The sequence below is a fragment of the Copadichromis virginalis genome, linkage group LG7 (assembly GCF_057382275.1).
Source record: "Copadichromis virginalis isolate Kocher_CV1m ecotype Utaka linkage group LG7, C_Virginalis_male_GT1.1, whole genome shotgun sequence".
NCBI classification, from domain to species: Eukaryota; Metazoa; Chordata; class Actinopteri; order Cichliformes; family Cichlidae; genus Copadichromis; species Copadichromis virginalis.
Window position 1 is genome coordinate 53,122,633 of NC_140624.1, and position 18,262 is coordinate 53,140,894.

Sequence of the window (18,262 nt, forward strand, 5' to 3'; positions counted from 1 at the left end):
TTGAAAAAGCAGTTTCTCAACAGCTCAGTTACTTCTTAAAACAGAATAATTGCTATGATGCCTTCCAGTCAGGTTTTAGACAGAACCACAGCACTGAAACCGCTCTGACCAAAGTGTTTAATGACATATGTCTGAATACAGACAGTGGAAAAATGTCAGTCCTAGTTTTACTGGATCTCAGTGCAGCATTTGATACAGTTGACCACAACATATTACTCAAACAACTGGAGAACTGGGCAGGTCTTTCAGGAACTGTACTAAACTGGTTCAAAACATACTTAGAAAACAGGAAATACTTTGTATCAATAGGTAACTTCACATCTGAGCAGACAAGTATCACATGTGGAGTTCCCCAAGGTTCCATCTTGGGACCCCTTCTGTTTAACATCTACATGCTCCCACTGGCACAGATTATAAACAACAACAAAATAAACTATCACAGCTATGCAGATGACACACAAATATATATCACAATGTCACCAGGAGACCGAGGCCCTGTACAGGCTCTTGGTAAATGCATTGAGGAAATCAATGACTGGTTGTGCCACAATTTTCTCCAGCTAAACAAAAACAAAACTGAGGTAATAGTCTTTGGCGCCAAAGAAAAACGATTACAGGTCACCAGAGAACTTCAATCTATACATCTAAAAACCACAAACCAGGCGAGAAATTTGGGTGTAGTGATGGATGCAGACCTAAACTTAGAAAAACACATTAAGACAATAACAAAGTCAGCTTACTATCACCTCAAGAATATTTCAAGGATAAAAGATCTGATGTCTCAACAGGACCTGGAAAAACTAGTCCATGCATTCATCTTTAGTAGGCTTGATTACTGTAACAGCATCTTTACAGGTCTACCTAAAAAATCAGTCAGACAACTACAGCTCATTCAGAACTCTGCTGCTCGAGTCCTCACTAAGACCAAAAAAGTGGACCACATCAGTCCAGCTCTGAGGTCTTTACACTGGCTGCCTGTCCGTCAGAGGATAGACTTTAAAGTTCTGATGCTGGTCTATAAAGCTCTGAATGGTTTAGGACCAAAATACATCAATGACCTCCTGACCCAGTATGAACCTTCCAGATCCCTCAGGTCATCTGGATCCGGTCTTTTATCAGTTCCCAGAGTCAGAACCAGACACGGAGAAGCTGCATTCAGCTTTTATGCTCCTTATATCTGGAACAAACTCCCAGAAAGCCTCAGATCAGCTGAAACACTCAGTTTATTTAAATCCAGGTTGAAGACTCACCTGTTCTCAGCTGCATTTGAATAAAGCACCAAATCCACACTTTAAGCTTAAATTTCAAAACTTACATTTAACTACTGATTTTATCTACTGTTCTGATTTTATCTGTTTTGATTTTATATACTGTTTTATTTGTTTGTTTGTTTGTTTGTTTGTTTGTTTGTTTGTTTGTTTGTTAATTAGTTTATTTGCTTGTTTTAATCAATTTTAAATCTTGCTTTTTATTTGTTCTTGTTTCTAATGTCTCTGTAAAGCACTTTGAATCACCTTGTTGTTGAATTGTGCTATACAAATAAACTTGCCTTGCCTTGCCTAAGGTTTGAAAAACTGAGCTTAAATAAATGATTAGTGGTAATAAAAGCCGAGGGAGGTCAACAGTGATCACTGACTGTTTTAGGAGCTTTTTGAGATTAAATAGAAGAAAATACATAAAATTAAACATGTTAACAACACAAAAGCCATATTAAACGCAGACTACTTTAGACCCGGAAGTAGGATTCATCACGTCATCACTGAACAATCTGATTGCATGCTTAATCAATCGATAGCTTGTAGAACTGTCTTTAGCAGCAATAACTTGAAGTAATTGTTTTCTGTGTTACTTTATCAGTCATCATGGAGGGATTTTGGACTACTCTTCTTTACAACATCCCTTCTACCACACCATTTCAGTCAGGTTGAGGTCTGGACTTTACAAGACCTTGATTCTTTTCTTTTGTCAGCGATTCTGTTATACATTTGTGTGTGTGTTTGGGATTATTGTCCTGTTGCGTGGCCCAATTCAAGCCAAGCTTTAGCTGTTTGACAGACAACCACACATTTGACTCTAGAAAGCTTTGAATATCTCGGAAGAAATGAATAAATAAATAAAATGACATATTTAATTTGTGTTTACCACACACTTTTATTCAACTCATGGGAGCAGGGATGTCAAACTAATTTTATATTGTAGGCCACATAAAGGTGTAGTATGAATGGCAGTGCAGGTAGAGTATTTACCAACAGAAAAATCTGCAAATCCTATGAACATTTTAGTTGAAAATTCAAAATCTGTGCACTCCTTCATATTTTCCAAAGCCTTCCAGCAGGCCAGATCTTTGCCAGGCCGATTTTAGCCCCTGGGCCTCATGTTTGACAGCCCTGCATTACAGGCATTTCTACATTTTTAGGAATTTATCGGGTCTATAATGCTATTGCTCTGTAAGATATAATAGCAGGGACACTTGAATCCTTTTAGACATTCATGTAATGATCTCATATTTTGTTGCCTTTTAAACAAGGCACTTGGTGATTTGATGGTTTTGTGAATGTGATATGAAGCTTTACCTTTGATCTCTTGATTCAAGTGCCCTGTCATTTTTCCAGAAAACGGTAGTAGTGTGAACAATGGCAGCTACTGCAGGTGGGGCTGTGAGAGTGTGAGAGAGAGAGAGGATGATGGAAAGAGTGCGGCATAATGGGAGAGAGATATCCATCCATAAATCCAATAAAGTGATGACATTTAGAGTTATTAAATTCTGTAAACATTCCCCAAGTGGTCTGACTGTAATATCCAACCTTCTCTCGAGCTCCTTCCCTTTCTTCCTTTTTCCTTTTCCTATCCCCTCTTCACATCTCACTCACTCACTGACATTCAGCTCTTGCTCTTCCAGCATTGAACATCTATCAACCCCTGACATATTTGTATATGCCATCTTTGTCTTTGACTTTCACTTTTCTTTCTTTTTCTGTCCCCATTGCCCATTGCTCTCATTTGTCCTTCTGGCCCTCTCTTACTTCCTGGCTGGTTTAATAGTGTTTTTCAGCCACTAAATCCAGCCCGGCACCAATCCGGTCGTTAAGTGATGACGTGACAAATTCTACTTCCGGGCCTAAAGTAGTCTGCGTTTAATATGGCTTTTGTGTTGTTAACATGTTTAATGTTTTGTATTTTCTTCTATTTAATCTCAAAAAGCTCCTAAAACAGTCAGTGATCACTGTTGACCTCCCTCGGCTTTTATTACAACTAATCATTTATTTAAGCTCAGTTTTTAAAACCTTAGGATGTAACTACAGCCCAGCCCATGCAGCAGTATATGAATGACTAACCTCGTATTGTGGATGGATTATCTCCTGGCTGAAGTTTGGTCCTTTTACAGCATCCTGCCATGCGATTACATTTGTTCCTGACCACCGAGAATTATGTATTTAGTAGCAACAACAATCAAATGCTCAGTTACAGATTTTTTTGCCAAATCTGAAGAATCGACAGCAGTGCTTTAATTATGTTCGTTGCAGTGGTATAAGTAGACGGGAAAGTTTGCGTCTTTTTCCTTCTGTCTTTGGCTTCCTTCCCTTTTCGCCATCTGAATTTACAACGCATCAGCGTGATTTGGTGCAGATGAAACGGAGCAGAGTAATAATGTGCTTTACAGAGCAGGCTTCACCCGCCACTGTGCCGTATTAAGCTGTGTCCCAAACAGAGTGAATGAAGTCATCAATAGTATCTCAAAATGTCATGCCTCTCATTTGATGATGATTACAGGACTTCATTGTACTTCTTTCTTTCGGAAGATAGAATGGAGATTTTAATAATTTTAGAGTCATGCGATGATATTTTGGTGCTTCGTCTTCATTTGCTTCAAGGACAGACACGGCTATTCAGTTTTGAAAGTATAACACACAAGTGGTTTACTTTTTTCTGTTTCAATGAGAGACTAGCAAAACAAGTTTTCAATTGATATTCAAGGCTAGAACACTGGTACACAGAGTTCTCGAAGTACCTTCATTACTTAAACTCAGATAAACTTAATCTTCTGAATGAGGCTGCTGCTGGTTACTGGACTGCTCTTCCAGTAGACCATGTGCTCTCACAGATCAAATCAATGTAAAAGCCTTTAAAAATGCTGGTCCAACACACTGAACACACTGAATAATCATGCACACCTTTTTCATACCTGCATTTTAGACTTTTTGGGCCCCCATTAGCAGGTCATGCCTTGGCATTTGAATTGGCCATTCAAAAACATAAATTTTCTCATTATTATTATTTGACTATTCAGTTGTTGATTTTATCCATTCTTTCCCAAGGTTTAGGCCAGGGTCTTCTTCCTTGAAAATGTCTTGGTTTCATTTAAATTCATTATTCCGTCGGTAATAACGAGGTGTCCGGGCAGTGAGACAGCAAAGCAGCTACAGAGCATGGCGCTCATTCCACCATATTTGATAGTTGTTGTTTTTTTCTCCAAGCATAACATCTTCCAAAAAGTCAACTTTTGTTTCATGTGTGCACAGAAATAAGTGATGTGAAACATCTTGCCTGTTTAGAGTTTAGAGCAATGATTTATTTATTTTTATTTTTATTTTTCAGAGGACAGCGGTTTTCCTGTAGACACCAGTCTTATTCTTTTTTTTTTTTTGTTTTGTTTTTGTTTTTTTTGTTTTTTTGTTTTACTTATAGCAGAAAGAAGAACACGGATTTGTGGGTATTCACCGAGTGTTTTGACTTTTTTGGTAACATTGTGAAGTAACAGTCGTGAATTTTCACCACTTGCAGACAGTTTATTTAAATGCAGGTTCATGAACATTTCCAGCTCTGCACATCTGTCATCTCACGGTTCTCCTAAGGTTCTGTGGAAGCTGTTATAGGTGAATGGTCCACACCAGCAGAGCTTTCTTTTGAAAAGCAGACTTTGTCAGTAAGCAGACTTTATATATCTTTTATTTATAGAAAAAGCCACGTCTTCAACCCACACTCCCTATCACATTTTTTTTTAACTGAAACATCTGAATCCTAGTAGATTTTAGAGAGGTCACTATTGCAGATGTTTTACATTCTCTATCCTGCAGCATGAGTGATTTCATGTGTAACGTCAATGCAGCTCAAGTTTGAAAAACCATGATCTTCAAAACAAAGGTGCCATTATGATGATAGGCATGTGTCAAATTTAGATTCAGCTACGTTTCTGTGAAGTGTTGGTTGCTTTATTATTGTTCATCGAGTCATCCCAAGAGCAATTCTTGTGGTGTTTACAATTCTGTGTTGTTGACACCTGCCCAGCTGGTGGGTTTTCGTGGCTTGGTTGATGTTTAACCCTGCTGGGTCTTCTGTGAGCTCAGGCAAGCATGACCAAGGGTCTCTACTCTCTTTTATTCTCTCCCCGGGTAATGAGCTGTAATGGATAGTGCCTTGGGCGTGACAAGAATACCGAGGGCCCCATCAAAGCAGCGCTCTGCACATCCCGCTTAAAAGACTGCTCAGTGCACATGCAAGCATTCATTTACTGATTAATTCCTTCCTCTCTTTAGGTTAAGCTGGCCACAGGCTTTTCAGTTATTTATTAAGAACTGATATAAATCCGTACCACTATGAGAGCATCACTTTCTGCGCATATATGCAATGAACACATGATTTTACAGAATCTCATGAGTAACACAAAATTCTGAGTGAACTGTAGGAAGAGACGTCAGATAAACTTGTGCTCCGTTTCTCTCCTAGGTGTAAATTGCGCAAAAAACTCAGCTTCCCATTGGTTACTGTGAATCTTGGATCAACCAGTCCATCTTAAATCTGCCTTATGTCCTCATCAGAAACCATCTGCCTGCTTTTGTGTGGGTCGCCTACCAAAACAACTTTGATTCCTCATCATTCCTCTTGCTCTCTTGGTCATATTAGCCGTTCCAGAGCAATTTGCATGATTTGGCAGGACGTGTTATCCTGCTGAGGTGAAGTGCTGTTGTCATGGCGGGATGCAGTGCTCAGTCTGCAGAAATATTTAGGTGCATTACAGATGTCAGCCCAAGGATTCCCAGCAGAGCACAGGGGTTTTCAACAAGCTTATTCATGCTATTCACTTTACCTGTCAGTGTTTTTAATGGCTACCTTGATTTAAACTTGGTAAACTAGCCTTTTTGAAAAGCTCTGAATAGACATAATAGTTGTTCAAAAAACAAAACAAATGGGCTGAAAGATAAAAGAATCACTACTTGTCAGACGGTGTTACATTAGGATGATCGTTGAGTCATTCAAACCATGCTTTGTGCAGCGTTTTATCCATTCAAACATCAGCCTCTTTGACAGGGTCAACATTTTTATGTGTTTTATCTTTTGTAATTTTCGTATCTAAGTGCTGTTTGAATTTTTTTTTTTTATAAATTTAGTGTTATAAAATGCGTTCAGAAACCTTGGTGTGCCCAAAGCACTTCAAACTTTGATTCTCCATTGATGAAGCTTGATGGGCTCCCAGCGTGCTTTGTTATTCACCAATCACTGAGCCTCCTTCAGACGCAGCTTCATCAAGGTCAGACTGTCGTTATGTATGGGTGTGTCTACATTAAACCCCTTGACAGAAAGGAAATGAAGCCAGGGTTACAGTGCCTGACGTTGTGTTATCCTTTTTTTTATTTTTTTTTATTATATATATATATATATATATATGTGTGTATATGTATATGTGTATATATATATAAGATAAGATAACCTTTATTAGTCCCACACGTGGGAAATTTGTTTTGTCACAGCAGGAAGTGGACAGTGCAAAAGTTATGAGGCAAAAATTAGAATACAATAAGAATAAATACAGTACACAACTGTACAGAATAGAATAAAATAAAATACTATATACAGTAGAATAAAATAAAATAAGTATACAATAAGATAAAAATAGAATACAAATACAAATACTATATACAACTGAGTAAAAATACAACGATGACAGAAAGGATTATTGCACTTAGTATTATTGCATATGTATGGATGTGTGTGCTTGATCAGTTAAAGTCTTTATTATGGAGTCTGACAGCAGTGGGGAGGAAAGACCTGCGAAATCTCTCCGTCCCACACCGTGGGTGCCGCAGTCTCCCACTGAAGGAGCTGCTCAGTGCTGTCACAGTCTGCTGCATGGGGTGGGAGATGTTGTCCATCAGGGATGACAGCTTAGCCGTCGTTCTCCTGTCACTCACCACCTCCACTGGGTCCAGAGAGCATCCTAGAACAGAGCTGGCCCTTCGGATCATAAATGTGTGTGTGTATGTATATATATATATATATATATATATATATATATATATATATATATATATATATATATATATATATATATATATTAGGGGTGCAACGATACACAAAATTCACGGTTCGGTTCGATACTTTGGTGTCACGGTTCGATATTTTTTCGATACAAAAAAATGTTCATGCCTTTTTAATTTGTCATTTATTAAAATTATAAATATATATTTTAACTCAAAAGTACAGTTTTTAAATTTAACCCTAACCCTTGTGCGTGTTTTTTATTTTGACAGCGAATGCGCACCTGCGGACCACTTATGTGCAGCCCTGGTTATTTAGCTCGTCATATTGCAGCCACAGAAATTCTTTTGTCCATGAAACCATAAAGCTGCACTTTCTTTTTGCCTTATAGTCTGATTTGTCATAACTTCTCCGTTTTGTGGTAAGCTTTTCTTTGGCTGTCACTTCTTCACCCTGACCTGTCTTATTTGGCTCAGCAGAACTGAAATGCTTTTACACGCTCACTCACATAAGCTCAGCGATTCTCTGCGCGATCAACCTCTCACATGTTTAAGCTTGCTGCGGGAGATTTCACTTGTCATGTTTGCATAGTAAGCTAACGATTAATAAGACGATGTCAGAGGAATTGGTGCACAAATTATCATCACTCACAGATCAGTGCTGTCGCTCTCTATACACAGTTCGCACGATTGCAAAGTGAAAGCAAAAAAACAAGCGCAAATTCAAACGCGACTTCAATATGTCACATATTGACAGTGGCTCACCGATGCCAATGACATAATTACCCAGCTACATTTCTGAAAGAATGCAAAAGCATTGACATATATTTTTCCTACAATAGCCCGACGGGCAGGGAAGAGAAAGATTTTGGTAGCCCATCTGAAAAAAATCGCTAGCTCCAGGACGTCGGGCTAGCGATATTGCAAGCTCTGTATCTGATTGAGGAATCACTCATCTTTGGAAAAGAGAGTTTATTACAGAGAAATGGCTCTTTCCAAAATAAAAGCTATACTATCCGCTTCTTCTGGGCTATATTCTCAGCAGCATAAGGAGAATCATGTGCTAACAGCTGTCTAAATGACTCGGCTAAAGTTAGTAGCATGCTTGCTTTTTTTTGTCTGCTTCCACTTGTCTTTGCACTAGGATGATGTCGGCGTAAATGTGCAGTCATATTCGTTGTGTTCCCACTAGTGCTTTCAGGTTAATCTCGTTGAAATGACCTTAACGCCACAACACGGCAAATCTCCGTTAACGAGCTACCACCGATCGCCCTGTGCATGGGGCTAGACGGCCAACACGTTAACGAGCTAACTGCGCTAACACACTAGTTCACACCAATGTAATTGAGCATTGCATGGCACATCCAACATACTGTTTTACTTTAGTCCATGACTCGCTTACCTTCAGGGTCATACGTCACATGAAAACCAAAATAATTCCAAACGCCAGATCTGAATGAGGTTCAATTTGCCTGTTGCAAGTAGAGCTTAACTTCTGTCTCGCTAGCTTGCCCTGCGCTCTTCCTTCTGACTATGCTGTCTGTGTTGAGCGCTCAGTGGATCTGCGCTCGACAGTGCAGCCTAGGCGGAGTAGTCGAACACAGATTCACTGAGCGCTCAACACAGACAGCATCGTCAGAAGGAAAATTGATAAAATAAATTACAAATGTTGTATTGTTCGATACATATGCGTACCGAACCGAAAGCACTGTATCGAACGGTTCAATATCGATACGAATATCGTTGCACCCCTAGTATATATGTATATATGTGTATATATGTATATATATGTATATATGTGTGTGTATGTGTGTATATGTATATATATATGTGTATATATATATGTGTATATATGTTTATATATATATATGTATATAAAATATACACACACACACTCTTAACCAATATGCACATTTTTATTCTTCTGCTGTTAATAGACATGCTTTACACTCAGTTGGTAAATACTTTTGCTGCAATATTTGTCTCGTAGCTCAAACAGAATTAAACTCTGCAAAAGAGAGACAGCAAGAGAGGAGATTGGCATATGTGGTGTAAAAACAGCTCAGCTCTGATGGTGCAGTCTGACCTAGTTAGAAACAAAAAAAAATTTAACTACCAAGTGTCCTAGCAGCCTGTTTGCACCTCTGCCTGCTCACAGCTCCATCTCTTGAGTGCAGATGGGCATTTCAGGTTCACAGAATGCTCACCTGTCACCGCCGTATTAGATAACCACAGTGAAGCAGCTTTTTTTTTTTCTCTTTTACTTTAGTTGCTTACAATTACTTGTAAACTGCTAGACTGACATGAGCAGTGCGGTGCACGCTGATGCAATGAAATGCACCATATTAACGTAATGAACTGTAAATATTGAAGTGCAAGGGAGACGCTGAGACTCCATCAGAAACTGTTTTCGGAGTGCTCTTACTGTAAAGCTGGATTGCGTCTGATTCAAGCTGTCGGCTTTCCGTTGTCCGCTCCCCACACTCGGACTGAAATCGTGTTTTTTGTATTGGAAAACAAAAAAGAAAAGCTGTATAGTTTTCGATTGCTTTGCCTTTGTTTGCAATTCCGTTGCACTGTGCTGCATTGCAAAGATTTTTTTTTTTATCCTCATACTCTGCGTTATTTTCTAAGGCTAAGTGTTTATATCTGGTTTGGGGAAAGCTGATGATATATTAGCCACCCAGCACTTAATTTTGATTGAACTGTTTGCAATTTGAGCTATCAATCTGGTTCTCATCCTCACTCAGCTGCTACCTTTGAAAAAGATTTGTTCAAAGTGCATCTGTTTCAATCTGGGGGAAAAATAGCTCATTTGATCATTCAGATTCTAAATGGAGTCTTGAGGAAGAGGGTGGTGGCGGTTAAATGTTGGCGTTGGCGGCAGGAGCTTAAATCAGCATGTTAGAGGTGCAGCTAATTGGTCTGATAAAAAAGCATAGTGATTGGTTTGTGTGTGGGAAGAGAGAGGAGTGGTAGCTTTAGGCTTACCTAATTGGATTAAGCGAACCAGAAAGGAGTTGCCGTGTAGATTTTCAGCTGATAGGATAATAGAGCGAGGCGGTAAAATATACGAATGGACAGGAGCCCAGAGGCACCGCTAAGAGGAAGTTATAAACGCAGAAGCCTTCCTAATAAAGGCCTCATTAAGATCAGTTAAGAAAAAAGATTGATCTTCAAAAGCGCCCGTACTGTCATGGAATTACAATTACTCTGCCACAGTTATATAAAACATTTTTACATAGTTTAAATCAGCAGGAATTTGATGAATAATTATCACCGATCAGCTTCTTTTTGGAGGAAGTGGGAATGCATAAAAATGTTTCTGCATAAGACAATGCATGAAAACATGTTTTCTGTAGAGCTGTATGAATTGATCCAAAGATTTTAATAGCATCAATACCAAAGGTAGTATTGTTATTGAATCGATATTAATGTGATGAGCGATCAATATTGTTTCAGTCCTCTCGGTTCAGTATGTAGCCCACTGAATTGTGTTCAATTCTCCTTTGGAAATGAAAACGTATACCACAAATATGCACTATGAAAAATGTCTGAACCTTTTTGGGTTGACCGCCATGTTTGTTTTATTTATAGCCTACAGCACATTAAAACAACAGAAGTTGACCTTAAGTGCTTTAGAGACAGAGGCAGGTTTACGTTCCAGTTCACCAACAAAGTTTCAGAATACGCAAAAAGGTGTAAAAATCACAGTGATTTAGTGGTCAGTAAAATGTGGAACTTAATGATGATTCATCTCATGAATCGTGATCGCTCTCCCTTACATGCGCTGTCTTTACAGCTTAAAACCATCAGTATCGGTTTTAGTATCGGCAGTAATGGCCATGTATTTCGTTGGTATCCGAAGGATACCAAAATTTGCAGCACAGCACCAGTTAACTGCTATGCATGCAGTTTCATCATGACCCCCCTCCTGCAGCATCGCTGGATTAGATTGCTCTCACTGTAAGAAAGAGCAATTAATCCACAAACAACAGCTGGCTACGCTAAATTATAATTTAATTTTAATTACAACTGTTTAAATTTAAGTGTGGCGAAGAACCCGATGTCGTTGTTTTTGTTTATCTACGGTATTTTTTAATTTTTTTTTACCAAGTGTATTTACCATGTATGCACTTATTCAGAAAAGTAGACAGAATCTCTGCCATAGGAAAGTCCCAACATTTGCAGATTTAAACTAACTTGGAGTTTCATTTGAATTGTTTTTATCTTGTAAGTTGAAAGATCTTGTTAGCTCGTGTCTTGAAAGCGGTCATGGGGTGCTGAGATACTGAGTGATTTTAAAGCCAACAGTGTGCCTCCAGTGCTTTTGTTTAGAAAGGGTGTGGAGCTGGAACTGTATCTTACTTCACACCCTATTGTGCAGTAATATGCTTTATAAATGCACGTGTGTGTGTGTGTGTGTGTGTGTGTGTGTGTGTGTGTGTGTGTGTGTGTGTAAGTGTATGTCTCATGTTTCTGGGAGTATAAGGGGTAAGGGTGATGTCATATTTGATGACATCATTGCAGACGTGCGGGGAGTGCAGATTAGTGGCCGTTGCTCTTTCTGAACCAGCTCTCCACAGCTGCCCTTCCTTATCAGTACGCCCGTCCAGCCCTTTATTCCCTCGTGCCAGCTCTGCCAAAGTGTAAGCTCTAGAAATAGCAAACCCCCCCACACACACCTCCTCTCATCTTGCAGTCTTACCATTCCAGGCTTAAATTGAGCATGGCAAAACCATCCTGCCCACTTTCCAACCTCACTACTACCAACCCTTTGGCTGGCCCCCATCAGTCAAGTCACTTTGCCAAAGCTGAGCTTCAGCCACATATGTACAGTGTTTATCTGTCTGAGTTCCAGTACTGAGTCTAGGTCTTCCAGCTGATCTGAGTTCACTGTAGGCACTCTGGAGCTGGTTGGCACCACACACATTTCTCACTCCTCTCAGTCCCAGCAACACCGGGTGGGGGGGTCAACAGCAGTGGCTTAAAGAGAAAGGGGCACACCTCGCACAAGAGTTGACAGGACAAAGAGCACACATACAAACTCCCCCTGGAGCCACACAGGGGGTAGGGCAAAGCTAGGCTGAACTACACACACATGTGATCCACACCCACGCATACAGGCACTCACACATCGCACGCAGGCTCCTCCCTGTGCAAGGAGACAGAGACGGGAGGCGCAGTCAATCACTGACAGAGGAGAGAGGGGGTTAAGCGGGAGTTGCTGAGAGGGGGGAGGGACAGGCAGAAGAGGAGAGGGGGGAGAAATCTTCATCACTCCGAAATCCGAGTCAAGTGTCAGGGCGCCTTTAAATTCGTTCATGCGGAGTGAAAGAAATAAACAGAAAAGGAAGAGGGAGTGCGTCCCATTTCAGAGACAACACAGGAAGTAGGACATGCTCTGTGCAGGGTGAGGAGGGAGAGAGGGTGGGAGAAAGGCAGGAGGAGAGAGAGAGACCATTGTAGCGCTCATTCCCCACCCCTCGCCTTAAAGCAGCAGCAAGAGGAAAGCGAGATGTAGTCAGGGGAGAGAAGGAGGGAAGAAGAAAACCCACAAGTAAGGAAGAGGAGAGGCAGGCGACGGTCCGCATCGGGGGGGGGGAGAAAAAAATGGAGCTCTGAAATCGCCTTTACCCTCATCTATCTCTGCCTCTCTCTCTCTCCTTTTTTTTTTTCTCCTCTTGTTCTGACTCAACCTCGGTTTCTCTCTCTCAATGCCTGCCTTCGATTGCTCTGTGAGATTCTAACAATGCTGGGTGAGTGTTATCCCGCTTTTCTTTCTTTCTCTTTCTCTCTCTCCTTTTATTTGAAACATGTCACTCGCCACCCTTTTTGCACGTCGGTTTACGAACTGTGAGATTATTTTGCTTGGTGTGAATGTGCGGCGGCGAATAAGGAAAAGTGGTGGACTCTGGTCTTTTAGATGGAGATGCTTCATTAAAGACTGTTTATGCTCTTCTGCCTCTCGGTTCTCCAGCTGTGCTGTTCTCTTACTTCTTTCCTTTCCTGTAGCGGTGATAATGCAAGAGAGGGTGCTTATGATCACACACACAGACAGACAGCCACACACACATGCACCCTGCGCACTTTCAGGACTCAGTCATTATTATGTAATTGGATTTTAACTCCCAATTCAAAGTAGTGCATTTGTTATGCGTGAGATCATGTCGAACCCCAGACATGATCATGAGAAGATGTTCTTTTTTTGCTTTGTTTTTTTGTGGCAGTTGTTTGGGAGTGCTTTCCACATCCTAATTGTGGTACCATCACACAAAGCCGGCCTGTGTGACAGAGGGCAGCCAGCTAACGCGAATCAGATGACTGGGCCACGATGTGAGGTCAGCCTGCCAGTTTTGGCCGGCAGCTCTCAGTCCAAGTCCCATGCTGGAGGCAATTAGCAGTCGGAGAGGTGTGTGACAGGAGAGTCTGCGAATTCCACAGAGCAAAAGCTTCTTTTTTTTCCCTGTGTTGTTGCAACATTGCAATGGCCGTGCAAGTGGTTGGCAATCACTTCATCTAAGGCTTGATAACATGTCATAAAATGTGATTCAGGCACTACAAGTTATTGTGCTTGCTATCTCAGATTTGTTTACAGTTAGGATGATATGTTTGATTCTTCCATAAATGCGTAATCCAGTTGATGCACCAAACATAGCTTTGAATCAAAATATGGTTTAATCCAGTTTGCCGAGCGTGTCATTCTATAAGTGTATCATGACAACAGATAAAATCCTCAAGCCGTCTGTAATTGTTCCACACACCCAAACTTCCCTGCCACATTATACAAGAAGAGCTACGTTAAAGAGCTTCTGGTGGGGAGCAGGAAGCAGCTCATCATTTATTCTCCTCCGAGGAGATTGCTCCTTAGGAGAAAGCCACCCACCCGGTTTAGAAAACACGCAAATTGATGGCCGATGATTAGTTTGCTTGTTTACTGTGGTGTGCAGATACGCTTCAGCGTGAGAGCTCAGCTGGTGGCTCTTGTTGATTGTCGCCTGCTCTCGAGCGCTCCGGAACAAAGCCGAGCTTGACTTCTACATATTGTGCGGGACAGTCAATGTTTGTATGCAGTAACAGTAGGATCCTCCTTTTAAATGTTTTTTTCCCTCCTAGCCTGAGGGTGCTGTATCTGCTTCCATTCATGTGCAAATGTTTCTGCGCATATGATTGCCCGTTCGCTTACTGCCTTCAGACGCAAGTTCGGAGTCGTATGAGGGATGGAAGTGTGAGAAAATCAGATTTTGTTTTTACAGCTTTAAATGTTTAATTAGAGCAAAAAGGAAGCGATTGACAAATATGACATGCTGATAATTAGGGGGGAAATACAACAGAGGGAAAATGGAGGAAGAAAATAGAATGACTGAAATGACAAAACATAGAAGGAGAGACACTGAGCAATTGTTTATGCCCCGGTATTTTGCACACTAGTTAATTCTGGGTGACTAAACCTCTTATGCAATGTTCATTCACCTGCCAGACTGTTGCTCTTAAAATTTTCTCCTGGACTGAATAAAAATAGGATCAAAATAATTCAAGGGGGAGTAACTGCTAACATCCAGATGCAGCAGTTACTACCCCCTCAATTATGATACATGTATAAAATGTCTGTGATTGAAACGTCTTTCCAGTTTCAGTATCTTTCCATTTTTGCTTCCTGTCTCTTTATATAGTTTTCAAAGCGCTCTGTCGCTGTGTAAGCACTCTATCATAGTGCAGATTGTCTTTGTGATGTCCATTGATTCACTAAGAGCTGATGAAGTGGAGCAGAGCATTCGATCAGACACATGTATGGTGGGGGGGCGGGCAGGAATATAGCGCTACAACCTGGGGCTACTGCTCGAATGGGAGCGGGGTCAAGAGGTTTGGACCACCGCTGGTTTAGAAATGGGGGAGGGAAACGCATTTGGTCACCGACATGGTAGGGGCAGGTGTTTGTTCACACTGTCCATAAATGTAAATAGTAATCTTAGTGTTTCAGTGTGTAACATTACTTTCCACAAAGCCTCAAATCTCCAGATTTGAGTTCTTTTTATCTTTTTCTGAAATTTGAAAAATGAGTTTGGTTATTAAAGAGCATTTCAAAAATGTATATCAACAAAGCTGTTTGGGATTTTAGTATACACCGATCAGACATAACATAGTGACTCTTGACAGGTGAAGTGAATAACACTGATCATCTTTTCATCATGGAAACTGTTACTGGGTGGGATATTTTAGGGAACCTGTAAACATTTTGCGCTCAGAGTTGATGTGTTAGAAGCAGGAAAAAAAGGGGCGAGCATAAGGATTTGAGCAAGTCTGACGAGGTCCAAATTGTGATGGCTACTGTAGATGACGGGGTCAGAACATCTCCACTGAAGCTCGTGTGGGGAAGGAACAGTGGTGAACCACTAACAGGGTCATGGGTGGCTTAGGCTCACTGATGCACGTGGGTAGCGAAGGCTTGTCTGTGCAGCCCGATACAAGAGACGAGCTACTGTAGCTCAGATTGCTGAAAAGGTTCATTCTGGTTCTTATAGAAAGGTGTCAGAATACAGAGTACAGTTTGTTGTGTATGAGGCTGCTTCGTCGCACACCAGTCAGGGTGCCCATGCCGACCTCTGTCCACGTTGAGACACGACTCCATCGTCCTTTTGTCCATTTTAATAGCTTCAGTTCAGTTGTGGAGCTTACACTGAAGCGTAGCACGCCATAGTTAACATACATTCTCTCTTCTCACACGTGAGTTTCTACTACTCACTCGCGCTCACTGATGACATCATGACCCAGTGTGATTTTGGCAATAGTGAAACTAGAATAACGCACAGAAAATGTCCAAAACACAATAAAATTAGAATAATCCTTACAGCACTGAACCACAAAGCAATTGAAGAAGGTGGCCTGGTCTGATGACATTTTCATGATTTCTTTTACATCACATGGGGATGACCAGGTGCAAGTGCATCACTTACCTGGGGAAACGCCTAGTATCCGGATCCAATATGGGAAGAAGGAAAACCCAAGGAGGAGCTGTGATGCTTTGGGCAATGTTCTGCTGGGAAAACTTGCCATCTATATTGATGCTAGTTTGACACGTACCATTTACCGAAGCACTGCTGCAGACCAGGAATGAGTTTGAGGTGTTGACTTGGCCAAAGATCCATGGTGGCCCATCCTCGACTTACAGGAGTTGGATCTGTTGCTAACATCTTGGTGCCAGATACCACAGCACACCTTCAGGGGTCTAGTGGAGTCCATGTATCGATGGGTCAGCGCTGTTTTGGCAGCAAAAGGGGAACCAACACAGTATTAGACAGGTGGTCATAACAACTGTTATGAGTACAGCTTTCCTAAAGTGTCTAGAACTGGCATCTAAACAGCGTAACATGCTTAAAGTGCATCCATTTTTTTAAAATATAAAGTACATAGCATTTAGCCTTGTTTTAGTCAAAGTGATTAATCTGAAAAGGATCTGGGGCTTAAAAATAAGAGAGACGATGTGGCCTTGCAAAAAACCCCAACAAAACTGTCCCATTTCAGACGGCTTGTTCGTTCAGTGAGTTAAGTGCGTTGTCACTCCTGGTGCACATCAGCAAATGGGAGGCTGGTGTATTGCTCCCGTCAGTGCTCACCGCTGTGAATGAAAGATGGCAGACTGGGGTGAATGAAAGGCGTTCGGCAACATTATTCTGCATCTCCTCGACTTTGCCTGGGAGGAGATGAAAGAGGAACATATGCTCGTGATGAGGCAATGTTGCGCATTGTCAATAATTCAATCACTCATGCGCTCTCGTGCCCCGAAGGCCACAGTGCAAAGTCAATAGGAACAACGGGAGAGGAGAGCTCTCAAGCATCAGACCTACAGGTCTCTTTCTGTGCGTCTGCTCTCATGCTTTTTTTTTTTTTTAAATCTATGTCTTTATGTATTTCTTCTACACAAACACACTGCCGCTGATGTTAATGCTGCGTCTCGGTTCTGTTTGTGCGTCTGTTTCTCAGCAGTAAGCTGCTTTGCAGAAATGAAATGGAAGGCAAGCTGTACACGGGGAAATGAATAAAGAAGCCAAGGCTGGGAATTGTAATACCACCTTGTACCTTTTCCTTTCTCTTCCTGTGCCTATGTCTGCAGGAGAGGGAGACACTGTCTTTGAATTACCTTCATGTCTTAACAGCGCTTTAGCCAAAACTGACGAAAACACATTGATTTTTGTTCCCCTCTGACTACATTTGGACATTGACATCACAGTGACGAGGGATTTACACGCACTCCCGAAACACACACAGGGTATGTGGTGCGCTTATTAACTGTTGTTGACTCTAGAATAGGGAGTGGATGATGCAGATAAAACCTCCAGATAGGGTTTAGTGTTTAGATAAGACTAATATTCTGTGTATCATTTACTATCAACAAATTCAGCGAAAAGATCCAGTGCAAGTCATTTATCTTGCTAGTGTATGTTGTGAAGCCAAAGGGAAATACAGTATGTGCATGACTTCACGCAGCCATTGGTGTTATTAGTCAGCAGTTATTAGTGTTATTATGCCCTGTGTCTGTACATACTAACAGTTTTAGTACTGTGTGTCTGAAAATACTGTCTGATATTTGGTTGGGGTGTGTGGTGGTGATGGTGGGAGGGACCTGCAGTTTTATTCTTTCAGGAAATTACTTGAATTTAAGACTCGGGGGGGCAAGACAATGCAGTCTTTTATTTGACTAATTGATTTGTCAAGGTTCTTTATGACATGATGCAAAAATCTTCTAAATCCAATTTATCTAAATCTAATATTGGTATTTAGTTGTCGTGATCTCCATTAGGCCTGCAGCACAGCTAATCTTTTTTCCTCCCACTTTTAAAAATACACAGACATATCAAAACAAGACATGCAAATCTGAGCATTTGAAGGCAAATAATCCAGTTTGCAATGTAATTTTATTTTTGTTGTAAGGTAAAGACCCTACAACAGTACAGAGAAAACCCCAACTGTTAGAGGGCCCCCCTGCTGTATGAGCAAGCACTTGGCGATAT

The 18,262-nt window shown here is 41.0% G+C and overlaps 1 protein-coding gene and 1 long non-coding RNA gene across 6 annotated transcripts in view; one reads left to right on the forward strand and one right to left on the reverse strand.

Annotated features, from left to right (window-relative positions):
• The window catches only part of LOC146706116 (disabled homolog 2-interacting protein-like), a 175,456-nt gene that overhangs the window by 99,043 nt on the left and 58,151 nt on the right, over positions 1-18,262 (forward strand). The window contains exon 1 of one of the 5 annotated variants that reach the window (XM_085464139.1): positions 12,526-13,012. The exons of the other annotated variants lie outside the window; for them this stretch is intronic. The gene's annotated coding sequence lies outside the window, so the exon portion shown is untranslated. Of the gene's footprint in view, positions 1-12,525; positions 13,013-18,262 lie in introns of those variants that run through there. 5 annotated transcript variants of the gene reach the window in all.
• The window catches only part of LOC146706117 (uncharacterized), a 49,461-nt gene continuing 45,026 nt past the window's right edge, over positions 13,828-18,262 (reverse strand). The window contains exon 4 of the long non-coding RNA XR_014921447.1: positions 13,828-16,510. This is a non-coding gene — a long non-coding RNA (uncharacterized LOC146706117). The remainder of the gene's footprint in view (positions 16,511-18,262) is intronic.